Source organism: Scyliorhinus canicula, chromosome 14 (assembly GCF_902713615.1).
Source record: "Scyliorhinus canicula chromosome 14, sScyCan1.1, whole genome shotgun sequence".
Classification (NCBI taxonomy): Eukaryota; Metazoa; Chordata; class Chondrichthyes; order Carcharhiniformes; family Scyliorhinidae; genus Scyliorhinus; species Scyliorhinus canicula.
The window spans coordinates 852,455-874,594 of record NC_052159.1 but is presented as its reverse complement, the minus strand read 5'-3'; the positions used below and the strand labels follow the sequence as shown (position 1 = coordinate 874,594).

Genomic DNA, 22,140 nt, shown 5'->3' with positions numbered 1-22,140 from the left:
TCCATAGACTCATACAGTACAGGACAGACCCGGCAGCCCATCAGAGTCATAGACCCGACAGGACAGGAACGACCCTTCAGCCCATCATAGTCAGAGACTCATACAGTCAGAACAGACCCTTCAGCCCATCAAGTCTGCACTGACAAAACTACTAAAGCTACACTAATCCCCTTTCCAGCTCTTGGCTCATAACGTTGAATTGACATTTTAAAAACATTTACGGGATGTGATGTCGCTGGTTAGGCCAGATTTATTACCCTCCCTAGTTGCCCTTCAGAAGGTGGGTGTGACTACCTTCTTGAACCGCTGCAGTCCCTGAGCTGTAGGTACACCACCGTGCTGTTTAGGAGGGAGTTCCAGGATGTTGCCCCACGACAGTGAAGGAACGGTGATATATTTCCCATTCAGGGTGGTGAGTGACTTGGAGGGAACCTCCAGGTGGTGGGGTTCCCAGGTATCTGCTGCTCTTGTCCTAGATGGTAGTGATCATGGGGGGGGTTGGAGGGTGTTGTCTGGGGAACCTTGGTGACTTACTGCAGTGCATCTTGTAAAAGGTTCACACGGCTGCCACTGTTCATCGATGGTGGAGGATTTGAATGTGGCAGGAGAACAATCAAACGGGCTGCTTTGTCCTGGATATCTTTTGTCACAAGTAGGCTTACATTAACACTGCAATGAAGTTACTGTGAAACCCCTAGTCACCACATTCCGGCTGTTCAGGTACAGAGGGAGCATTCAGAATGTCCAAATGACCTAACAGCACATATTTCAGGAACTTGTGGGAGAAACCGGAGCAGCCGGAGGAAACCCACGCAGACACGAGGAGCACTGTCCCTTCTGACCTCTGATCGACCTGGTCAGATTAACTCAAAGGACAATATTTAATATGTGAGAAAATCTTTTTTATTTGTATGTAGAATGGATGCTGCTGAGTAAACAACTGTCAACATTCCTGGTCATCCGGACTGGAAACTTAGCTCCGCTCTCTCTCCACAGACAGCTGTCAGACCCGCTGCGATTGTGCAGTATGGCCTGTTTTTGTTTGAAATTCCCTCCGTGCCAGAGTTCAAACATAGAACATACAGTGCAGAAGGAGGCCATTCGGCCCATCGAGTCTGCACCGACCCACTTAAGTCCATATCCCAATAACCCCTCCTAACCTTTTTTGGACCTTAAGGGCAATTTAGCGTGTCCAATCCACCTAAACTGCATGTCTTTGGACTGTGGAGGAAACCGGAGCACCTGGAAGAAACCTACACAGACACGAAGAGAGCTTGCAGACTCTGCACAGACAGTGACCCAGCGGGGAATCGAACCTGGGACCCTGGCGCTGTGAAGCCACAGTGCTATCCACTTGTGCTAACTGTGCTGCCCACAACGCGCCTGTTAATTGATCCGAGAGGGGATCTGTTTACGTGCAATTTGTGTTGCATTTGCTTCATTACAGCTTTCCCCTCTCCTGCCTGTCTCACTTACCCCTCAGCTCCCCTCGCACGGACCCCCTGCCCCCCTCGCGCGGACTCCCTCAGCTCCCCCCGCACGGATCCCCTCAGCTCCCCCCGCACGGACCCCCTCAGCTCCCCTCGCGCGGACCCCCTGCCCCCCTCGCGCGGACCCCCTCAGCTCCCCTCGCACGACCCCCTGCCCCCCCTCGCATGGACCCCCCTGCCCCCCTCGCACGGACCCCCTGCGCCCCTCGCACGGACCCCCTCAGCTCCCCTCGCGCGGACCCCCTCAGCTCCCCTCGCGCGGACCCCCTCAGCTCCCCTCGCGCGGACCCCCTCAGCTCCCCTCGCGCGGACCCCCTCAGCTCCCCTCGCGCGGACCCCCTCAGCTCCCCTCGCGCGGACCCCCTCAGCTCCCCTCGCGCGGACCCCCTCAGCTCCCCTCGCGCAGATCCCCATAGCTCCCCTCCGCGCGGACCCCCTCAGCTCCCCTCGCGCGGACCCCCTCAGCTCCCCTCGCGCGGACCCCCTCAGCTCCCCTCGCACGACCCCCTCAGCTCCCCTCGCACGGACCCCCTGCCCCCCTCGCGCGACCCCCTCAGCTCCCCTCGCGCGGACCCCCTCAGCTCCCCTCGCGCGGACCCCCTCAGCTCCCCTCGCGCGGACCCCCTCAGCTCCCTCGCGCGGACGCCCCCTCAACTCCCCTCGCGCGGACCCCGGCTCAACTCCCCTCGCGCGGACCCCACTCAGCTCCCCTCGCGCGGACCCCCTCAGCTCCCCTCGCGCGGACCCCCTCAGCTCCCCTCGCGCGACCCCCTCAGCTCCCCTCGCGCGGACCACCCTCAGCTCCCCTCGCGCGGACACCCCTCAGCTCCCCTCGCGCGGACCCCCTCAGCTCCCCTCGCGCGACCCCCTCAGCTCCCCTCGCGCGGACCCCCTCAGCTCCCCTCGCGCGGACCCCCTCAGCTCCCCACGCGCAGACCCCCTGCCCCCTCGCCCGGCCCCCCCCTGCCCCCCCCTCGCTCCGGACCCCCCTGCCCCCCCCTCGCCCGGCCCCCCTGCCCCCCCCCCTCGCCCGGGCACCCCTCGCCCCGGGGCCCGCCCCTGCCCCCCCTCGCCCGGGCCCCCCTGCCCCCCCTCGCCCCGGGCCCCCCTGCCTGCCCCCACTCGCCCGGGGCCCCCCTGCCTGCCCCCCCTCGCCCTGCCCCCCCTTGCCTGCCCCCCCTCGCCCGCCCCCCTGCCTGCCCCCCTCGCCCGCCCCCCCTGCCTGCCCCCCCCCTCGCCCGGCCCCCCTGCCTGCCCCCCCTCGCCCGGGGCCCCGCTCCCTGCCCCCCCTCGCCCGGGCCCCGCTCCCCTGCCCCCCCCTCGCCCGGTCCTCGCTCCCTGCCCCCCCTCGCCCGGGCCTCGCTCCCTGCCCCCCTCGCTCCCTGCCCCCCCCCCCCTCGCCCGGCCTCGCTCCCTGCCCCCCCCCCCCTCGCCCGGGGCCCTCGCTCCCTGCCCCCCCCCCTCGCCCGGTCCCCCTGCCCCCCCCCTCGCCCGGTCCCCCCTGCTCACCCCCTCGCCCGGGCCCCCCTGCCCCCCCTCGCACGGGCCCCCCTGCCCCCCCTCGCATGGGCCTCGCCCCCTGCCCCCCCTCGCCCCCTTGCCCCCTGCCCCCCTTGCCCCCTGCCCCCCCTTGCCCCCTGCCCCCCTCGCCCCTGCCCCCCCTCGCCCCCTGCCCCCCCTCGCCCCTGCCCCCCCTCGCCCCCTGCCCCCCCTCGCCCCCTGCCCCCCCTCGCCTCCTGCCCCCCTCGCCCCCTGGTAAGTGTTAGGCCCTCGCCCCTCGCCCCCCTCGCCCCCTGCCCCCCTCGCCCCTGCCCCCCCTCGCCCCCTGCCCCCCTCGCCCCCTGCCCCCCTCGCCCCCTGCCCCCCTCGCCCCCTGCCCCCCTCGCCCCCTGCCCCCCTCGCCCCCTGCCCCCCTCAGCCCCCTGCCCCCCTCGCCCCCTGCCCCCCTCGCCCCCTGCCCCCCTCGCCCCCTGCCCCCCTCGCCCCCTGCCCCCCTCGCCCCCTGCCCCCCTCGCCCCCTGCCCCCCTCGCCCCCTGCCCCCCTCGCCCCCTGCCCCCCTCGCCCCTGCCCCCCTCGCCCCCTGCCCCCCGAGCCCCCTGCCCCCCGAGCCCCCTGCCCCCCGAGCCCCCTGCCCCCCTCGCCCCTGCCCCCCGAGCCCCCTGCCCCCCGAGCCCCCTGCCCCCCGAGCCCCCTGCCCCCCGAGCCCCCTGCCCCCCGAGCCCCCCTCGCCCCGGCCCCCTGCCCCCCTCGCCCCGGCCCCCTGCCCCCCTCGCCCCGGCCCCCTGCCCCCCTCGCCCCGGCCCCCTGCCCCCCTCGCCCCTGCCCCCCTCGCCCCTGCCCCCCTCGCCCCTGCCCCCCTCGCCCCTGCCCCCCTCGCCCCTGCCCCCCTCGCCCCTGCCCCCCTCGCCCCTGCCCCCCTCGCCCCTGCCCCCCTCGCCCCTGCCCCCCTCGCCCCTGCCCCCCTCGCCCCTGCCCCCCTCGCCCCTGCCCCTCGCCCTCGCCCCGCCCCCCTCGCCCCTGCCCCCCTCGCCCCTGCCCCCCTCGCCCCTGCCCCCCTCGCCCCTGCCCCCCTCGCCCCTGCCCCCCTCGCCCCTGCCCCCCTCGCCCCTGCCCCCCTCGCCCCTGCCCCCCTCGCCCCTGCCCCCCTCGCCCCTGCCCCCCTCGCCCCTGCCCCCCTCGCCCCTGCCCCCCTCGCCCCTGCCCCCCTCGCCCCTGCCCCCCTCGCCCCTGCCCCCCTCGCCCCTGCCCCCCTCGCCCCTGCCCCCTCGCCCCTCGCCGACCCCCGCCCCCCTCGCCCCGACCCCCCGCCCCCCTCGCCCCGACCCCCCGCCCCCCTCGCCCCGACCCCCCGCCCCCCTCGCCCCCGACCCCCCCCCGCCCCCCTCGCCCCGACCCCCCTCCCCCCTCGCCCCGATCCCCCCTCGCCCCGATCCCACTGCCCCCCTCGCCCCGACCCCCTCGCCCCGACCCCCCGCCCCCCCGCCCCCCTCGCCCCTGCCCCCCTCGCCCCCTGACCCCCCTCGCCCCCTGCCCCCCTCGCCCCCATGCCCCCCTCCCCCCTGCCCCCCTCGCCCCCTGGCACCCCCTCGCCCCCTGCCCCCCTCGCCCCCTGCCCCCCTCGCCCCCTGCCCCCCTCGCCCCCTGCCCCCCTCGCCCCTGCCCCCCTCGCCCCTGCCCCCCTCGCCCCCTGCCCCCCTCGCCCCCTGCCCCCCTCGCCCCCTGCCCCCCTCGCCCCCTGCCCCCTCCGCCCCCTGCCCCCCTCGCCCCCTGCCCCCCTCGCCCCCTGCCCCCCTCGCCCCCTGCCCCCCTCGCCCCCTGCCCCCCTCGCCCCCTGCCTCCCTCGCCCCCTGCCCCCCTCGCCCCCTGCCCCCCCGAGCCCCCTGCCCCCCGAGCCCCCTGCCCCCCGAGCCCCCTGCCCCCCGAGCCCCCTGCCCCCCGCGCCCCCTGCCCCCCGAGCCCCCTGCCCCCCGAGCCCCCCGCCCCCCGAGCCCCCCGTCCCCCGAGCCCCCCGCCCCCCGAGCCCCCCGCCCCCCGAGCCCCCCGCCCCCCGAGCCCCCCGCCCCCCGAGCCCCCCGCCCCCCGAGCCCCCCGCCCCCCGAGCCCCCCGCGCCCCCCCGGCCCCCTGCCCCCTCGCCCCGGCCCCCTCCCCCTCGCCCCGACCCCCTGCCCCCCTCGCCCCGACCCCCTGCCCCCTCGCCCCGGCCCCCTCCCCCTCGCCCCGGCCCCCTGCCCCCCTCGCCCCGGCCTCCGCCCCTCTCCCCGACCCCCGCCCCCGACCCCCCTGCCCCCCGACAACCCTGCCCCCCTGCCCCCCGACCCCCTGCCGCCCGACCCCCCTGCCCCCCGACCCCTTGCCCTCCTCGCCCCGACCCCTTGCCCTCCTCGCCCCGACCCCCTGCCCCCTCGCCCCGACCCCCTGCCCCCCTCGCCCCGACCCCCTGCCCCCCGACCCCCTGCCCCCCTCGCCCCGACCCCCTGCCCCCTCCGCCCCGACCCCCTGCCCCCCTCGCCCCTGCCCCCCTCGCCCGACCCCCTGCCCCCCTCGCCCCGACCCCTTGCCTCCTCGCCCCGACCCCCTGCCCCCCTCACCCCGACCCCCTGCCCCCCGACCCCCTGCCCCCCCGACCCCCTGCCCCCCTCGCCCCGACCCCCTGCCCCCCTCGCCCCGACCCCCTGCCCCCCCTGCCCCCCGACCCCCTGCCCCCCTCGCCCCGACCCCCTGCCCCCCGACCCCCTGCCCCCCGACCCCCTGCCCCCCTCGGGGGTGGATCTCTGGGATCTCATTGTGCAGGGATGGAGGCTGCGTGCTGTTAGTCGGGAATGATGATCTAAACCAGGAATGGCTGAGGAATGGCTGAGGTTTAGCACCTTTGTGCATATCCGGAGACTGTGGTGTGTACCCGGGGACGGTGGTGTGTACCCGGGGACGGTGGCGTGTCTCCGGAGACGGTGGCGTGTACCCGGAGACGGTGGTGTGTACCTGGAGACTGTGGCGTGTATCCGGAGACAGTGGTGTGTATCCGGAGACAGTGGTGTGTACCCGGAGACGGTGGTGTGTACCCGGAGACTGTGGTGTGTACCCGGAGACTGTGGTGTGTACCTGGAGACAGTGGTGTGTATCCTGAGACTGTGGCGTGTACCTGGAGACAGTGGCGTGTATCCGGAGACTGTGACGTGTACCCGGAGACAGTGGCGTGTACCCGGGGACTGTGATGTGTACCCGGAGACGGTGGCGTGTACCCGGAGACTGTGATGTGTACCCGGAGACGGTGGCGTGTACCCGGAGACGGTGGCGTGTACCCGGAGACGGTGGCGTGTACCCGGAGACTGTGGCGTGTACCCGGAGACGGTGGCGTGTACCCGGAGACTGTGGCGTGTACCCGGAGACAGTGGCGTGTACCCGGAGACTGTGGCGTGTACCCGTGGCGTGTACCCGGAGACTGTGGTGTGTATCCGGAGACTGTGGCGTGTACCCGGAGACGGTGGTGTGTATCCGGAGACAGTGGTGTGTATCCGGAGACGGTGGTGTGTACCCGGAGACGGTGGTGTGTACCCGGAGACTGTGACGTGTACCCGGAGACGGTGGTGTGTACCTGGAGACTGTGGCGTGTACCTGGAGACTGTGTTGTGTATCCGGAGACGGTGGTGTGTACCCGGAGACTGTGGCGTGTACCCGGGGACGGTAGCGTGTACCCGGGGACGGTGGCGTGTATCCGGGGACGGTGGCGTGTACCCGGAGGTGGTGGCGTGTACCTGGAGACTGTGGTGTGTACCCGGGGACTGTGGTGTGTACCCGGAGACAGTGGTGTGTATCCGGAGACGGTGGCGTGTACCCGGGGACGGTGGCGTGTACCCGGAGACGGTGGTGTGTACCCGGAGACTGTGGCGTGTACCGGAGACTGTGGCGTGTACCCGGAGACGGTGGTGTGTATCCGGAGACTGTGGTGTGTACCCGGGGACTGTGGTGTGTATCCTGAGACTGTGGTGTGTACCCGGAGACAGTGGCGTGTACCGGAGACGGTGGTGTGTACCCGGAGACGGTGGTGTGTACCCGGAGATGGTGGCGTGCATCCGGACACAGTGGCGTGCACCCGGAGACAGTGTTGCGTATCCGGAGACTGTGGCGTGTACCCGGAGACTGTGGCGTGTACCCGGAGACTGTGGCGTGTACCCGGGGACGGTGGCGTGTACCCGGGGACGGTGGCGTGTACCCGGGGACGGTGGCGTGTATCCGGAGACGGTGGCGTGTACCCGGAGACGGTGGCGTGTACCCGGAGACGGTGGTGTGTACCCGGGGACGGTGGCGTGTACCCGGGGACGGTGGCGTGTACCCGGAGACGGTGGCGTGTACCCGGAGACTGTGGAGTGTATCCGGAGACTGTGGCGTGTACCCGGAGACTGTGGTGTGTACCCGGAGACGGTGGTGTGTACCCGGAGACGGTGGTGTGTACCCGGAGACTGTGGTGTGTATCCGGAGACTGTGGTGTGTATCCGGAGACGGTGGTGTGTACCCGGAGACGGTGGTGTGTACCCGGAGACGGTGGTGTGTACCCGGAGACTGTGGCGTGTACCGGAGACGGTGGTGTGTATCCGGAGACGGTGGTGTGTACCCGGAGACTGTGTTGCGTATCCGGAGACTGTGGCGTGCACCCGGAGACTGTGGCGTGCACCCGGAGACTGTGGCGTGTTCCCAGAGACTGTGGCGTGTACCCGGAGACTGTGGTGTGTACCCGGGGACTGGTGTGTACCCGGAGACAGTGGCGTGCACCCGGAGACTGTGACGTGTACCCGGAGACAGTGGCGTGCACCCGGAGACTGTGGTGTGTACCCGGAGACGGTGGCGTGTACCCGGAGACGGTGGCGTGTACCCGGGGACTGTGGCGTGTACCCGGAGACTGTGGTGTGTACCCGGAGACGGTGGCGTGTACCCGGAGACGGTGGCGTGTACCCGGGGACTGTGGCGTGTACCCGGAGACTGTGGCGTGTACCCGGAGACTGTGGCGTGTACCCGGAGACAGGTCATTCACCTGGAGGGAGGGAGCTGCGCTCCGAAAGCCAGTGTTTGAAACAAGCCTGTTGGACTTTAACCTGTTGTCAGACTTCTTACTGTGCTCACCCCAGTCCAATGCCGGCATCTCCACATCATGTATCCGGAGACTGTGATGTGCAGAAATGTTCCCGTTTATTGAGCCAAGCTGTTAGCAGCTGCACCTCCCCCTGAGCCTCCTGGCTGGTGACGTGGCTGAGTGTGTGTGTGCGTTGGTGCCAGGCCAGCAAATGTGTGTGCAATGGAGACTGAATGCTCAGCAAAAGAAAAAACCTTAAGTTGATGAAGCAAGCAGTGCCTCACCGCAGAGGGAGGTAGGTCTGTTCTAGGGCACTGAGGCCTAGAGGTGACAGCTCTATTCCAAAGTGATGCCTCCACAGTAGAATTGTAACTGGCCAGAAACACTCATTTTTACTGTCAGATACACCCCCTCCACCAGCTGACTTTCCTTCCCAGGCTCCCTCAGTGACCCCTCCCCCGCTCTCCTCCTCACCCCCTCCCCCGCTCTCCTCCTCACCCCCTCCCCCGCTCTCCTCCTCACCCCCTCCCCCGCTCTCCTCCTCACCCCCTCCCCCGCTCTCCTCACCCCCTCCCCTGCTCTCCTCCTCAACCCCCTCCCCCGCTCTCCTCCTCACCCCCACCCCCGCTCTCCTCCTCACCCCCAGCCCCGCTCTCCTCCTCACCCCCCCCCCCGCTCTCCTCCTCACCCCCTCCCCCGCTCTCCTCCTCACCCCCTCCCCCGCTCTCCTCCTCAACCCCCTTCCCCGCTCCTCCTCAACCCCCTCACCCCCCTCCCCCCTCATCCCGCCTCACCCCTCCCCCCGCTCTCCTCTCACCCCCTCCCCCGCTCTCCTCCTCACCCCCACCCCCGCACTCCTCCTCACCCCCCACCCCCGCACTACTCCTCCTCACCCCCCACCCCCGCACTCTCTCCTCACCCCCACCCCCGCTCTCCTCCTCACCCCCTCCCCCGCTCTCCTCCTCAACCCCCACCCCCTCTCTCCTCCTCACCCCCACCCCCTCCTCACCCCACCCCCTCCTCACCCCCACCCCCCCGCTCTCCTCCTCACCCCCCTCCCCCGCTCTCCTCACCCCCTCCCCCGCTCTCCTCACCCCCCCCCCCGCTCTCCTCCTCACCCCCTCCCCCGCTCTCCTCCTCACCCCCCCCCCCGCTCTCCTCCTCACCCCCCCCCCCGCTCTCCTCCTCACCCCCCCCCCCCCTCACCCCCACCCCCGCTCTCCTCCTCACCCCCACCCCCGCTCTCCTCCTCACCCCCCCCCCCCGCTCTCCTCCTCACCCCCACCCCCCCCTCCTCACCCCCTCCCCCGCTCTCCTCCTCACCCCCACCCCCGCTCTCCTCCTCACCCCCTCCCCCGCTCTCCTCCTCACCCCCACCCCCTCTCTCCTCCTCACCCCCACCCCCTCCTCACCCCCACCCCCTCCTCACCCCCACCCCCGCTCTCCTCCTCACCCCCTCCCTCACTCTCCTCACTCCCTCCCCCGCTCTCCTCACCCCCTCCCCCGCTCTCCTCCTCACCCCCTCCCCCGCTCTCCTCCTCACCCCCACCCCCGCTCTCCCCTCACCCCCACCCCCGCTCTCCTCCTCACCCCCTCCCCCTCACCCCCACCCCCGCTCTCCTCCTCACCCCCACCCCCGCTCTCCTCCTCACCCCCAGCCCCGCTCTCCTCCTCACCCCCACCCCCTCCTCACCCCCTCCCCCGCTCCTCCTCCTCACCCCCTCCCCCCCCGCTCTCCTCCTCACCCCCTCCCCCGCTCTCCTCCTCACCCCCTCCCCCGCTCTCCTCCTCGCCTCCTCCCCCGCTCTCCTCCTCGCCTCCTCCCCCGCTCTCCTCCTCGCCCCCTCCCCCGCTTTCCTCCTCGCCTCCTCCCCCCGCTCTCCTCCCCCCTCCTCCCCCGCTCTCCTCGCCCCCTCCCCCGCTCTCCTCCTCGCCCCCTCCCCCGCTCTCCTCCTCGCCCCCCTCCCCCGCTCTCCTCCTTCCCTCCCTCCCCCGCTCTCCTCCTCGCCTCCTCCCCCGCTCTCCTCCTCGCCCTCCTCCCCCGCTCTGCTCCCTCCCTCCCTCCCCTGGTCTCCTCGCTCGCCTCCACTCCCCCCGTTCACCACCTCACTGACGATGGTGTTTTGCCTCCCTGGTGCCAGGGTCAAGGTTGTCTCTGAATGAACACAGGACATCCTGAAGGGGGAGGGTGAACAGCCTGAGGTTGAAGTACACATAGGGACTAATGACATAGACAGGAAGAGTGATGAGGTCCTGCAGAAGGAGTTCAGAAAGTTAGGCAGTAACACTGCAATGAAGTTACTGTGAAAATCTCCTCGTCGCCACACTCCGGTGCCTGTTCGGGTATACCGAGGGAGAATTTAGAATGTCCAATTCACCTAACAGCACGTCTTTTGAGATTTGTGGCAGAAAGCTAGAGCACCCAGAGGCAACCCACGCAGACACGGGGAGAATGTGCAGACTTCAAACAGACAATGACCCAAGCCGGGAATCGAATCTGGGACCCTGGAGCTGTGAGGCAACCGTGCCAACCAGCTTGCCACCATAGAAGGCTGGTTGCATCTAAACGGAGGGGCACCAGTATCCTGGCTAGGAGGTTTGCTGGAGTCATTCTGGAGGATTTAAACTAGTATGGCAGGGGTGAGGGAATCAGAGCATTAGCTTAGAAGGCGTAATAACTGAAGGGGAAATAGAGAACAAAAATAAGAGTTCTAAAAATAAGAGAAGTGCTTAAGTTGGGAACATAGGCTGTCAGGGAAGGACACAATTGAAATGTGGAACTCTTCAAGGAACAGATACTACGTGTCCTTGATACATCAGGCAGGGAAGAGATGGTCGAGTGAGGGAACCATGGTTGACAGGAGAGGTTGAATGTCTTGTTAAGAGGAAGAAGGAGACTTATGTAAGGCTGAAGAAACAAGGTTCAGACAGGGCGCTGGAGGGATACAAGATAGCCAGGTGGGAACTGAAGAAAGGGATTAGGAGAGCTAAGAGAGGGCATGAAAAATCTTTGGCGGGTAGGATCAAGGAAAACCCCAAGGCCTTTTACACATATGTGAGAAATATGAGAATGACTAGAGCGAGGGTAGGTCCGATCAAGGACAGTAGCGGGAGATTGCGTATTGAGGCTGAAGAGATAGGAGAGGTCTTGAACGAGTACTTTTCTTCAGTATTTACGAATGAGAGGGGCCATATTGTTGGAGAGGACGGTGTGAAACAGACTGGTAAGCTCGAGGAGATACTTGTTAGGAAGGATGATGTGTTGGGCATTTTGAAAAACTTGAGGATAGACAAGTCCCCCGGGCCTGACGGGATATATCCAAGGATTCTATGGGAAGCAAGAAATGAAATTGCAGAGCCGTTGGCAATGATCTTTTCGTCCTCACTGTCAACAGGGGTGGTACCAGGGGATTGGAGAGTGGCGAATGTCGTGCCCCTGTTCAAAAAAGGGAATAGGGATAACCCTGAGAATTACAGGCCAGTTAGTCTTCGGTGGCAGGCAAAGTAATGGAAAGGGTACTGAGGGATAGGATTTCTGAGCATCTGGAAAGACACTGCTTGATTAGGGATAGTCATCACGGATTTGTGAGGGGTAGGTCTTGCCTCACAAGTCTTACTGAATTCTTTGAGGAGGTGACCAAGCACGTGGCTGAAAAAGCAGTGGATGTAGTGTACATGGATTTTAGTAAGGCGTTTGATAAGGTTCCCCATGGTAGGCTTATGCAGAAAGTAAGGAGGCATGGGATAGTGGGAAATTTGGCCAGTTGGATAACGAACTGGCTAACCGATAAAAGTCAGAGAGTGGTGGTAAATGGCAAATATTCAGCCTGGAGCCCAGTTACCAGTGGCGCACCGCAGGGATCAGTTCTGGGTCCTCTGCTGTTTGTGATTTTCATTAATGACTTGGATGAGGGAGTTGAAGGGTGAGTCAGTAAATTTGCAGACGATACGAAGATTGGTGGAGTTGTGGATAGTGAGGAGGGCTGTTGTCGGCTTCAAAGAGACATAGATAGGATACAGAGCTGGGCTGAGAAGTGGCAAATGGAGTTTAACCCTGAAAAGTGTGAGGTTGTCCATTTTAGAAGGACAAATATGAATGTGGAATACAGGGTTAGCGGTAGGGTTCTTGGCAATGTGGAGGAGCAGAGAGATCTTGGGGTTCATAGATCTTTGAAAGTTGCCACTCAAGTGGATAGAGCTGTGAAGAAAGCCTATGGTGTGCTTGCGTTCATTAGCAGAGGGATTGAATTTAAGAGCCGTGAGGTGATGATGTAGCTGTACAAAACCTTGGTCAGGCCACATTTGGAGTACTGTGTGCAGTTCTGGTCACCTCATTTTAGGAAGGGTGTGGAAGCTTTGGAAAAGGTGCAAAGGAGATTTACCAGGATGTTGCCTGGAATGGAGAGTAGGTCATACGAGGAAAGGTTGAGGGTGTTAGGCCTTTTCTCATTAGAACGGAGAAGGATGAGGGGCGACTTGATAGAGGTTTATAAGATGATCAGAGGAATAGATAGAGTAGACAGTCAGAGACTTTTTCCTCGGGTGGAACAAACCATTATAAGGGGACATAGATTTAAGGTGAATGGTGGAATATATAGGGGGGGATGTCAGAGGTAGGTTCTTTACCCAGAGAGTAGTGGGGGCATGGAATGCACTGCCTGTGGTAGTAGTTGAGTCGGAAACATTCGGGACCTTCAAACGGCTATTGGATAGGTACATGGATTAGGGTAGACTGATGGGGTGTAGATTAATTTGTTCTTAATCTAGGTCAAAAGTTTGGCAGAACATTGTGGGTCGAGGGGCCTGTTCTGTGCTGTATTTTCTATGTTCTATTTTTTACATCACCCTGTCTGCTCAAATGCAGTGGTTTAAAGTGTATTTGCTTCAATGCCAGAAGTATAGCGGGTTAGGCAGATGGACTTGAAGCACTGATTAGTACTTGGAATTACGATCTTGAGGCTATCACAGAAATTTGGTTAAAGGAAGGGCAGGATTGGCAGCTGAATGTTGGAGGATATAGATGCTTCAGGAGAGATAGAGGGGGATGTAAAAGGGGTGGGGGAGCAGCATTACTGGTTAAGGAGAAGATTATAGCCGTACTGAGGGAGGACACCTTGGAGGGCTCACACAATGAGGCAATCTGGGTAGAGCTCAGGAACAGGAAGGGGGCAGTCACAATGTTGGGGGTTTATTACAGGCCCCCCAAATGCCAGCGAGAGATAGAGGAGCAGATAGGCAGAGAGATTTTGGATAGGTGCAAAAGTAACAGGGTTGTTGTGGTCGGGGATTTTAACTTCTCGATCGACTGGGACTCACTTAGTGCTGGGGGTTTGGATGGGGCAGAGTTTGTAAGGTGTATCCAGGAAGCCTTCTTGATGCAATATGTAGATAGTCCGACCAGGGAAGGGGCAGCACAGTAGCACAAGTGGATAGCACTGTGGCTTCACAGCGCCAGGGTCCCAGGTTCGATTCCCCGCTTGGGTCACTGTCTGTGCGGAGTCTGCACTTTCTCCCCGTGTCTGCGTGGGTTTCCTCCGGGTGCTCCGGTTTCCGCCCACAGTCCAATGACGTGCAGGTTAGGTGGATTGGCCTTGAGAAATTGCCCTTAGTGAATAAAAAGGTTAGGAGAGGTTATTGGGTTACAGGGATAGGGTGGAAGTAAGGGCTTAAGTGGGTAGGTGCAGACTCGATGGGCTGAATGGCCTTCTTCTGCACTGTGTGTTCTATGTTCTATGACCTGATATTGGGGAATGAGCCTGGACAGGTAGTTGATGTTGCCGGGGGAGGTTGTGGAAGCAGATTTATTACCGGTGTTAAAAAGGCATCTTGAAAAACACATGGATAGGATGGGTATAGGGCAGGGGTGGGCAAACTTTTCCGTGCAAGGGCCACATTCAGAAATTCACAATTCACAAAGGGCCGCATAGTATATTAAGTAAACTAATTACTTCACCCGGTTATGATTCTGGGCGCCTCATATAGAACATAGAACAGTACAGCACAGAACAGGCCCTTCGGCCCTCGACGTTGTGCCGAGCAATGATCACCCTACTCAAGTCAACGTATCCACCCTATACCAGTAAGTAACCCAACAGCCCCCCCATTAACTTTTAAAAAAAAATGAAAAAAAAAAAAATGTTTTTTTTTAATGACTTGGTGGGCCGCAGAAATACCTTTGGCGGGCCGCATGCGGCCCGCGGGCCGTAGTTTGCCCACCCCTGGTATAGGGGGATACGGCACAAGGAAGTGCTGAGGGTTTTGGCAAAGATTGGTATCATGACTGGTACAGCCTTGGAGGGCCGAAGGGTCTGTTCCTGTGCTGTATTGTTCTTTGTTCTAATGCAGCACTCCCTCAGCACTGACCCGCAGACAGTGCGGCACTCCCTCAGCACTGACCCTCTGACAGTGCGGGGCTCCCTCAGCACTGACCCGCAGACAGTGCGGCACTCCCTCAGCACTGACCCTCTGACAGTGCGGGGCTCCCTCAGCACTGACCCTCTGAAAGTGCGGCACTCCCTCAGTACTGACCCTCTGACAGTGCGGCACTCCCTCAGTACTGACCCTCTGACAGTGCGGCACTCCCTCAGTACTGACCCTCTGACAGTGCGGCACGCCCTCAGTACTGACCCTCTGACAGTGCGGCACTCCCTCAGTACTGACCCTCTGACAGTGCAGCACTCCCTCAGTACTGTCCCTCTGACAGTGCAGCACTCCCTCAGTACTGACCCTCTGACAGTGCAGCACTCCCTTAGTACCGGCACTCTCTCAGTACTGACCCTCTGACAGTGCAGCACTCCCTCAGTACTGACCCTCTGACAGTGCGGCACTCCCTCAGGACTGACCCTCTGACAATGCAGCACTCCCTCAGTACTGACCCTCTGACAGTGCGGCAGTCCCTCAGTACTGACCCTCTGACAGTGCGGCACTGCCTCAGTACTGACCCTCTGACAGTGCAGCACTCCCTCAGTACTGACCCTCTGACAGTGCGGCACTCCCTCAGTACTGACCCTGAGACAGTGCGGCACTCCCTCAGTACTGACCCTCTGACAGTGCGGCACTCCCTCAGTACTGACCCTCTGCCAGCGCGGCACTCCCTCAGTACTGACCCTCTGACAGTGCGGCACTCCCTCAGTACTGACCCTCTGACAGTGCGGCACTCCCTCAGTACTGACCCTCTGACTGTGCGCCACTCCCTCAGTACTGACCCTCGGACAGTGCGGCACTCCCTCGGTACTGACCCTCTGACAGTGCGGCACTCCCTCGGTACTGACCCTCTGACAGTGCGGCACTCCCTCAGTACTGACCCTCTGACTGTGCGGCACTCCCTCAGTACTGACCCTCGGACAGTGCGGCATTCCCTCGGTACTGACCCTCTGACAGTGCGGCACTCCCTCGGTACTGACCCTCTGACAGTGCGGCACTCCCTCGGTACTGACCCTCTGACAGTGCGGCACTCCCTCGGTACTGACCCTCTGACAGTGCGGCACTCCCTCGGTACTGACCCTCTGACAGTGCGGCACTCCCTCAGTACTGACCCTCTGACAGTGCGGCACTCCCTCAGTACTGACCCTCTGACAGTGCGGCACTCCCTCAGTACTGACCCTCTGACAGTGCGGCACTCCCTCAGTACTGACCCTCTGACAGTGCGGCATTCCCTCAGTACTGACCCTCTGACAGTGTGGCATTCCCTCAGTACTGACCGTCTGACAGTGCGGCACTCCCTCAGTACTGACCCTGAGACAGTGCGGCACTCCTTCAGTACTGACCCTCTGACAGTGCGGCACTCCCTCAGTACTGACCCTCTGACAGTGCGGCACTCCCTCGGTACTGACCCTCTGACAGTGCGGCACTCCCTCGGTACTGACCCTCTGACAGTGCGGCACTCCCTCGGTACTGACCCTCTGACAGTGCGGCACTCCCTCAGTACTGACCCTCTGACAGTGCGGCACTCCCTCAGTACTGACCCTCTGACAGTGCGGCACTCCCTCAGTACTGACCCTCTGATAGTGCGGCACTCCCTCAGTACTGCCCCTCTGACAGTGCAGCACTCCCTCAGTACTGACCCTCTGACAGTGCAGCACTCCCTCAGTACTGACCCTCTGACAGTGCAGCGCTCCCTCAGTACTGACCCTCTGACAGTGCGGCACTCCCTCAGTACTGACCCTCTGACAGTGCGGCACTCCCTCTGTACTGACCCTCTGACAGTGCGGCACTCCCTCTGTACTGACCCTCTGACAGTGCGGCACTCTCTCAGTACTGACCCTCTGACAGTGCGGCACTCCCTCAGTACTGACCCTCTGACAGTGCAGTACTCCCTCAGTACTGACCCTCTGACAGTGCGGCACTCCCTCAGTACTGACCCTCTGACAGTGTGGCATTCCCTCAGTACTGACCGTCTGACAGTGCGGCACTCCCTCAGTACTAACCCCCTGACAGTGCGGCAGTACTGACCTCAGTACTGACCGTACGTGATCTGTGCAGTGGATCCCAAGCCTGAGTGACTTTGTGCTCTGGAATTACATAAGCTGAGCCGTGTGCTGTCAGTGTGACTGATCTGTGCGGTTGCCAAGGCCTGCCACTTCTTTGGGCCTACATTAGGTGGATATTGAGCTAGAATGTGGCAACTTTGGGTGTGACCATGGATTTACTGATCGAGGAGATTAAAGCTTTTTGTGTGCAGGGGCTTGATTACGCAGCAGGGCAAGTTTGAACCTGTGTCACTGATCAGGGAACAGTTGGAATATATTGAGAATTCCTGGTAATTGAAGTTCAACTAAACATTGGACAGTGAGAGTCAGCTTTCGCAGGGACAATCAGCTTTCTGTATTGCAATCTCTCTTTGAGCAAGTGCCCGAGGCTCAGGTATTACTGCAGCTGTTGTGTTAAAAGCATTGTCAAAAGCAAATATACTTTGCTGCAGAACAGTTTATCTCCTGCTGTGCTGCACCTGTCCTGGGAGTGTTTGATGGGGACAGTGTAGAGGGAGCTTTACTCTGTATCTAACCCTGTGCTGCACCTGTCCTGGGAGTGTTTGATGGGACAGTATAGAGGGAGCTTTACTCTGTATCTAACCCCGTGCTCTACCTGTCCTGCGAGTGTTTCATGGGGACAGTGTAGAGGGAGCTTTACTCTGTATCTAACCCCGTGCTGTACCTGTCCTGGGAGTGTTTGATGGGGACAGTGTAGAGGGAGCTTTACTCTGTATCTAACCCCGTGCTGTACCTGTCCTGGGAGTGTTTGATGGCGACAGTGCAGAGGGAGCTTTACTGTGTATCTCACCCCGTGCTGTACCTGTCCTGGGAGTGTTTGATGGGGACAGTGTAGAGGGAGCTTTACTCTGTATCTAACCCCGTGCTATACCTGTCCTGGGAGTGTTTGATGGGGACAGTGTAGAGGGAGCTTTACTCTGTATCTAACCCCGTGCTGTACCTGTCCTGGGAGTGTTTGATGGGGACAGTGTAGAGGGAGCTTTACTCTGTATCTAACCCTGTGCTATACCTGTCCTTGGAGTGTTTGATGGGGACAGTGTAGAGGGAGCTTTACTCTGTATCTAACCCCGTGCTGTACCTGTCCTGGGAGTGTTTGATGGGGACAGTGTAGAGGGAGCTTTACTCTGTATCTAACCCCGTGCTGTACCTGTCCTGGGAGTGTTTGATGGGGACAGTGTAGAGGGAGCTTTACTCTGTATCTAACCCCGTGCTGTACTTGTCCTGGGAGTGTTTGATGGGGACAGTGCAGAGGGAGCTTTACTCTGTATCTAACCCCGTGCTGCACTTGTCCTGGGAGTGTTTGATGGGGACAGTGCAGAGGGAGCTTTACTCTGTATCTAACCCCGTGCTGTACCTGTCCTGGGAGTGTTTGATGGGGACAGTGTAGAGGGAGCTTTACTCTGTATCTAACCCTGTGCTGTACCTGTCCTGGGAGTGTTTGATGGGGACAATGTAGAGGGAGCTTTACTCTGTATCTAACCCCGTGCTGTACCTGTCCTGGGAGTGTTTGATGGGGACAGTGGAGAGGGAGCTTTACTCTGTATCTAACCCTGTGCTGTACCTGTCCTGGGAGTGTTTGATGGGGACAGTGTAGAGGGAGCTTTACTCTGTATCTAACCCCATGCTGTACCTGCCCTGGGAGTGTTTGATGGGGACAGTATAGAGGGAGCTTCACTCTGTATCTAACCCCGTGCTGTACCTGTCCTGGGAGTGTTTGATGGGGACAGTGCAGAGGGAGCTTTACTCTGTATCTAACCCCGTGCTGCACTTGTCCTGGGAGTGTTTGATGGGGACAGTGCAGAGGGAGCTTTACTCTGTATCTAACCCCGTGCTGTACCTGTCCTGGGAGTGTTTGATGGGGACAGTGTAGAGGGAGCTTTACTCTGTATCTAACCCCGTGCTGTACCTGTCCTGGGAGTGTTTGATGGGGACAGTGTGGAGGGAGCTTTACTCTGTATCTAACCCCGTGCTGTACCTGTCCTGGGAGTGTTTGATGGGGACAGTGTAGAGGGAGCTTTACTCTGTATCTAACCCCGTGCTGTACTTGTCCTGGGAGTGTTTGATGGGGACAGTGCAGAGGGAGCTTTACTCTGTATCTAACCCCGTGCTGCACTTGTCCTGGGAGTGTTTGATGGGGACAGTGCAGAGGGAGCTTTACTCTGTATCTAACCCCGTGCTGTACCTGTCCTGGGAGTGTTTGATGGGGACAGTGTAGAGGGAGCTTTACTCTGTATCTAACCCTGTGCTGTACCTGTCCTGGGAGTGTTTGATGGGGACAATGTAGAGGGAGCTTTACTCTGTATCTAACCCCGTGCTGTACCTGTCCTGGGAGTGTTTGATGGGGACAGTGGAGAGGGAGCTTTACTCTGTATCTAACCCTGTGCTGTACCTGTCCTGGGAGTGTTTGATGGGGACAGTGTAGAGGGAGCTTTACTCTGTATCTAACCCCATGCTGTACCTGCCCTGGGAGTGTTTGATGGGGACAGTATAGAGGGAGCTTCACTCTGTATCTAACCCCGTGCTGTACCTGTCCTGGGAGTGTTTGATGGGGACAGTGCAGAGGGAGCTTTACTCTGTATCTAACCCCGTGCTGCACTTGTCCTGGGAGTGTTTGATGGGGACAGTGCAGAGGGAGCTTTACTCTGTATCTAACCCCGTGCTGTACCTGTCCTGGGAGTGTTTGATGGGGACAGTGTAGAGGGAGCTTTACTCTGTATCTAACCCTGTGCTGTACCTGTCCTGGGAGTGTTTGATGGGGACAGTGGAGAGGGAGCTTTACTCTGTATCTAACCCTGTGCTGTACCTGTCCTGGGAGTGTTTGATGGGGACAGTGTAGAGGGAGCTTTACTCTGTATCTAACCCCGTGCTGTACCTGTCCTGGGAGTGTTTGATGGGGACAGTGTAGAGGGAGCTTTACTCTGTATCTAACCCCGTGCTGTACCTGTCCTGGGAGTGTTTGATGGGGACAGTGTAGAGGGAGCTTTACTCTGTATCTAACCCCGTGCTGTACCTGCCCTGGGAGTGTTTGATGGGGACAGTATAGAGGGAGCTTCACTCTGTATCTAACCCCGTGCTGTACCTGTCCTGGGAGTGTTTGATGAGGACAGCGTAGAGGGAGCTTTACTCTGTATCTAACCCCGTGCTGTACCTGTCCTGGGAGTGTTTGATGAGGACAGCGTAGAGGGAGCTTTACTCTATGTAGCTCCATGCTGTGCCTATTCTGGACCTATGGTTCTGGAGGGTTCCTGGTCTGCCTGGGGATTATCAATGTGGTCAGGTATTTTCTATCTTGGATTTTAAATCCCACTATAAATTGAATTGGAGATGTTGTTGTGTTAAATGGAGTTTGTTCTCTGTCAGTTAGTGAAATATGAGCTATGGTCTGGCTGGGTGGGTGAGGGCCAATGAATGATTTGGGATTGTGGCTGGAAACCGCTCCTGTTCACATCAGTTGCTACCCAGTGTCCATGCTGATATTAGAAAGATCGCTTGATGCATGAAGCAAGCTGCTGGCTGTTGAGACACGAGAGAGCACCTGGGTAACTGCCTGGGGCCTGGGTAGCTGCCTGGGGCCTGGGTAGCTGCCTGGAGCCTGGGTAGCTGCCTGGGGCCTGGGTAGCTGCCTGGGGCCTGGGTAGCTGCCTGGGGCCTGGGTAGCTGCCTGGGGCCTGGGTAGCTGCCTGGGGCCTGGGTAGCTGCCTGGGGCCTGGGTAACTGCCTGGGGCCTGGGTAGCTGCCTGGGTAGCTGCCTGGGGCCTGGGTAGCGGCCTGGGTAGCTGCCTGGGCCCTGGTAGCTGCCTGGGGCCTGGGTAGGGGCCTGGGTAACTGCCTGGGTAGCTGCCTGGGGCCTGGGTAGCTGCCTGGGTAGCTGCCTGGGTAGCTGCCTGGGGCCTGGGTAACTGCCTGGGGCCTGGGTAGCTGCCTGGGGCCTGGGTAGCTGCCTGGGGCCTGGGTAGCTGCCTGGGGCCTGGGTAGCTGCCTGGGTAGCTGCCTGGGGCCTGGGTAGCTGCCTGGGTAGCTGCCTGGGCCCTGGTAGCTGCCTGGGGCCTGGGTAGCTGCCTGGGGCCTGGGTAGCTGCCTGGGGCCTGGGTAGCTGCCTGGGGCCTGGGTAGCTGCCTGGGTAGCTGCCTGGGAATCTGCCTGGGGCCTGGGTAGCTGCCTGGAGCCTGGGTAGCTGCCTGGAGCCTGGGTAGCTGCCTGGGGCCTGGGTAGCTGCCTGGGGCCTGGGTAGCGGCCTGGGTAGCTGCCTGGGGCTTGGGTAGCTGCCTGGGGCCTGGGTAGCTGCCTGGGGCCTGGGTAGCGGCCTGGGTGCTGCTGTTCTCTCTGCTCTATTACAAGCTGGGAAGTGAATAAATGGCTCTGAATCTGGGGGCTGTGTTCCTTCGAGTGAGCAAAGTCTATTACTGACTCGGAAACACCATGTGCGGTGCTGCAATTTAGGGCATTGGCTAAATGCCACATCCCACAATCTGTACTTAATGATGAGGTGATAACTGAGGTTAGCAATTGCTCCGTCCCTCCCCTGTAAACATTGTCGCTCCCAGAAACTGATTAACTCCCGCCTTCAGTAAATACTGACACCCCACCCCCCTCCCAGGGTCCCCCTGTAAATACTGACACACTCCCCCCGGGGACCCTCTGTAAATACTGACACACTCCCCCCGGGGACCCTCTGTAAATACTGACACAATCCCCCCGGGGACCCCCTGTAAATACTGACACACTCCCCCCGGGGACCCTCTGTAAATACTGACACACTCCCCGGGGACCCCCTGTAAATACTGACACACTCCCCCCGGGGTCACGCTGTAAATACTGACACCCCCCCCCCCCCTCCCCGGGGACCCCCTGTAAATACTGACTCACTCCCCGGGGACCCCCTGTAAATACTGACACACTCCCCCCGGGGACCCTCTGTAAATACTGACACACTCCCCCCGGGGACCCCCTGTAAATACTGACACACTCCCCCCGGGGACCCCCTGTAAATACTGACACACTCCCCGAGGACCCCCTGTAAATACTGACACACTCCCCCCGGGGACCCTCTGTAAATACTGACACACTCCCCGGGGACCCCCTGTAAATACTGACACACTCCCCCCGGGGTCACGCTGTAAATACTGACACACTCCCCGGGGACCCCCTGTAAATACTGACTCACTCCCCGGGGACCCCCTGTAAATACTGACTCACTCCCCAGGGTCCCCCTGTATATACTGACACACTCCCCGGGGACCCTCTGTAAATACTGACACACTCCCCGGGGACCCTCTGTAAATACTGACACACTCCCCGGGGTCCCCCTGTAAATACTGACACACTCCCCCCCGGGGACCCCCTGTAAATACTGACACACTCCCCGGGGACCCTCTGTAAATACTGACACACTCCCCGGGGACCCTCTGTAAATACTGACACACTCTCCCCGGGGACCCCCTGTAAATACTGACTCACTCCCCGGGGACCCTCTGTAAATACTGACACACTGCCCCCGGGGACCCCCTGTAAATACTGACACACTCCCCGGGGACCCCCTGTAAATACTGACACACTCCCCGGGGACCCCCTGTAAATACTGACACACTCCCCGG

At 61.9% G+C, this 22,140-nt stretch overlaps 1 protein-coding gene across 6 annotated transcripts in view; it reads left to right on the top strand.

Moving 5' to 3' along the window:
* Positions 1-22,140, top strand: part of LOC119977288 (arfaptin-2-like) — a 126,386-nt gene that overhangs the window by 36,801 nt on the left and 67,445 nt on the right. The window contains exon 1 of one of the 6 annotated variants that reach the window (XM_038818037.1): positions 8,268-8,352. The exons of the other annotated variants lie outside the window; for them this stretch is intronic. The gene's annotated coding sequence lies outside the window, so the exon portion shown is untranslated. Of the gene's footprint in view, positions 1-8,267; positions 8,353-22,140 lie in introns of those variants that run through there. 6 annotated transcript variants of the gene reach the window in all.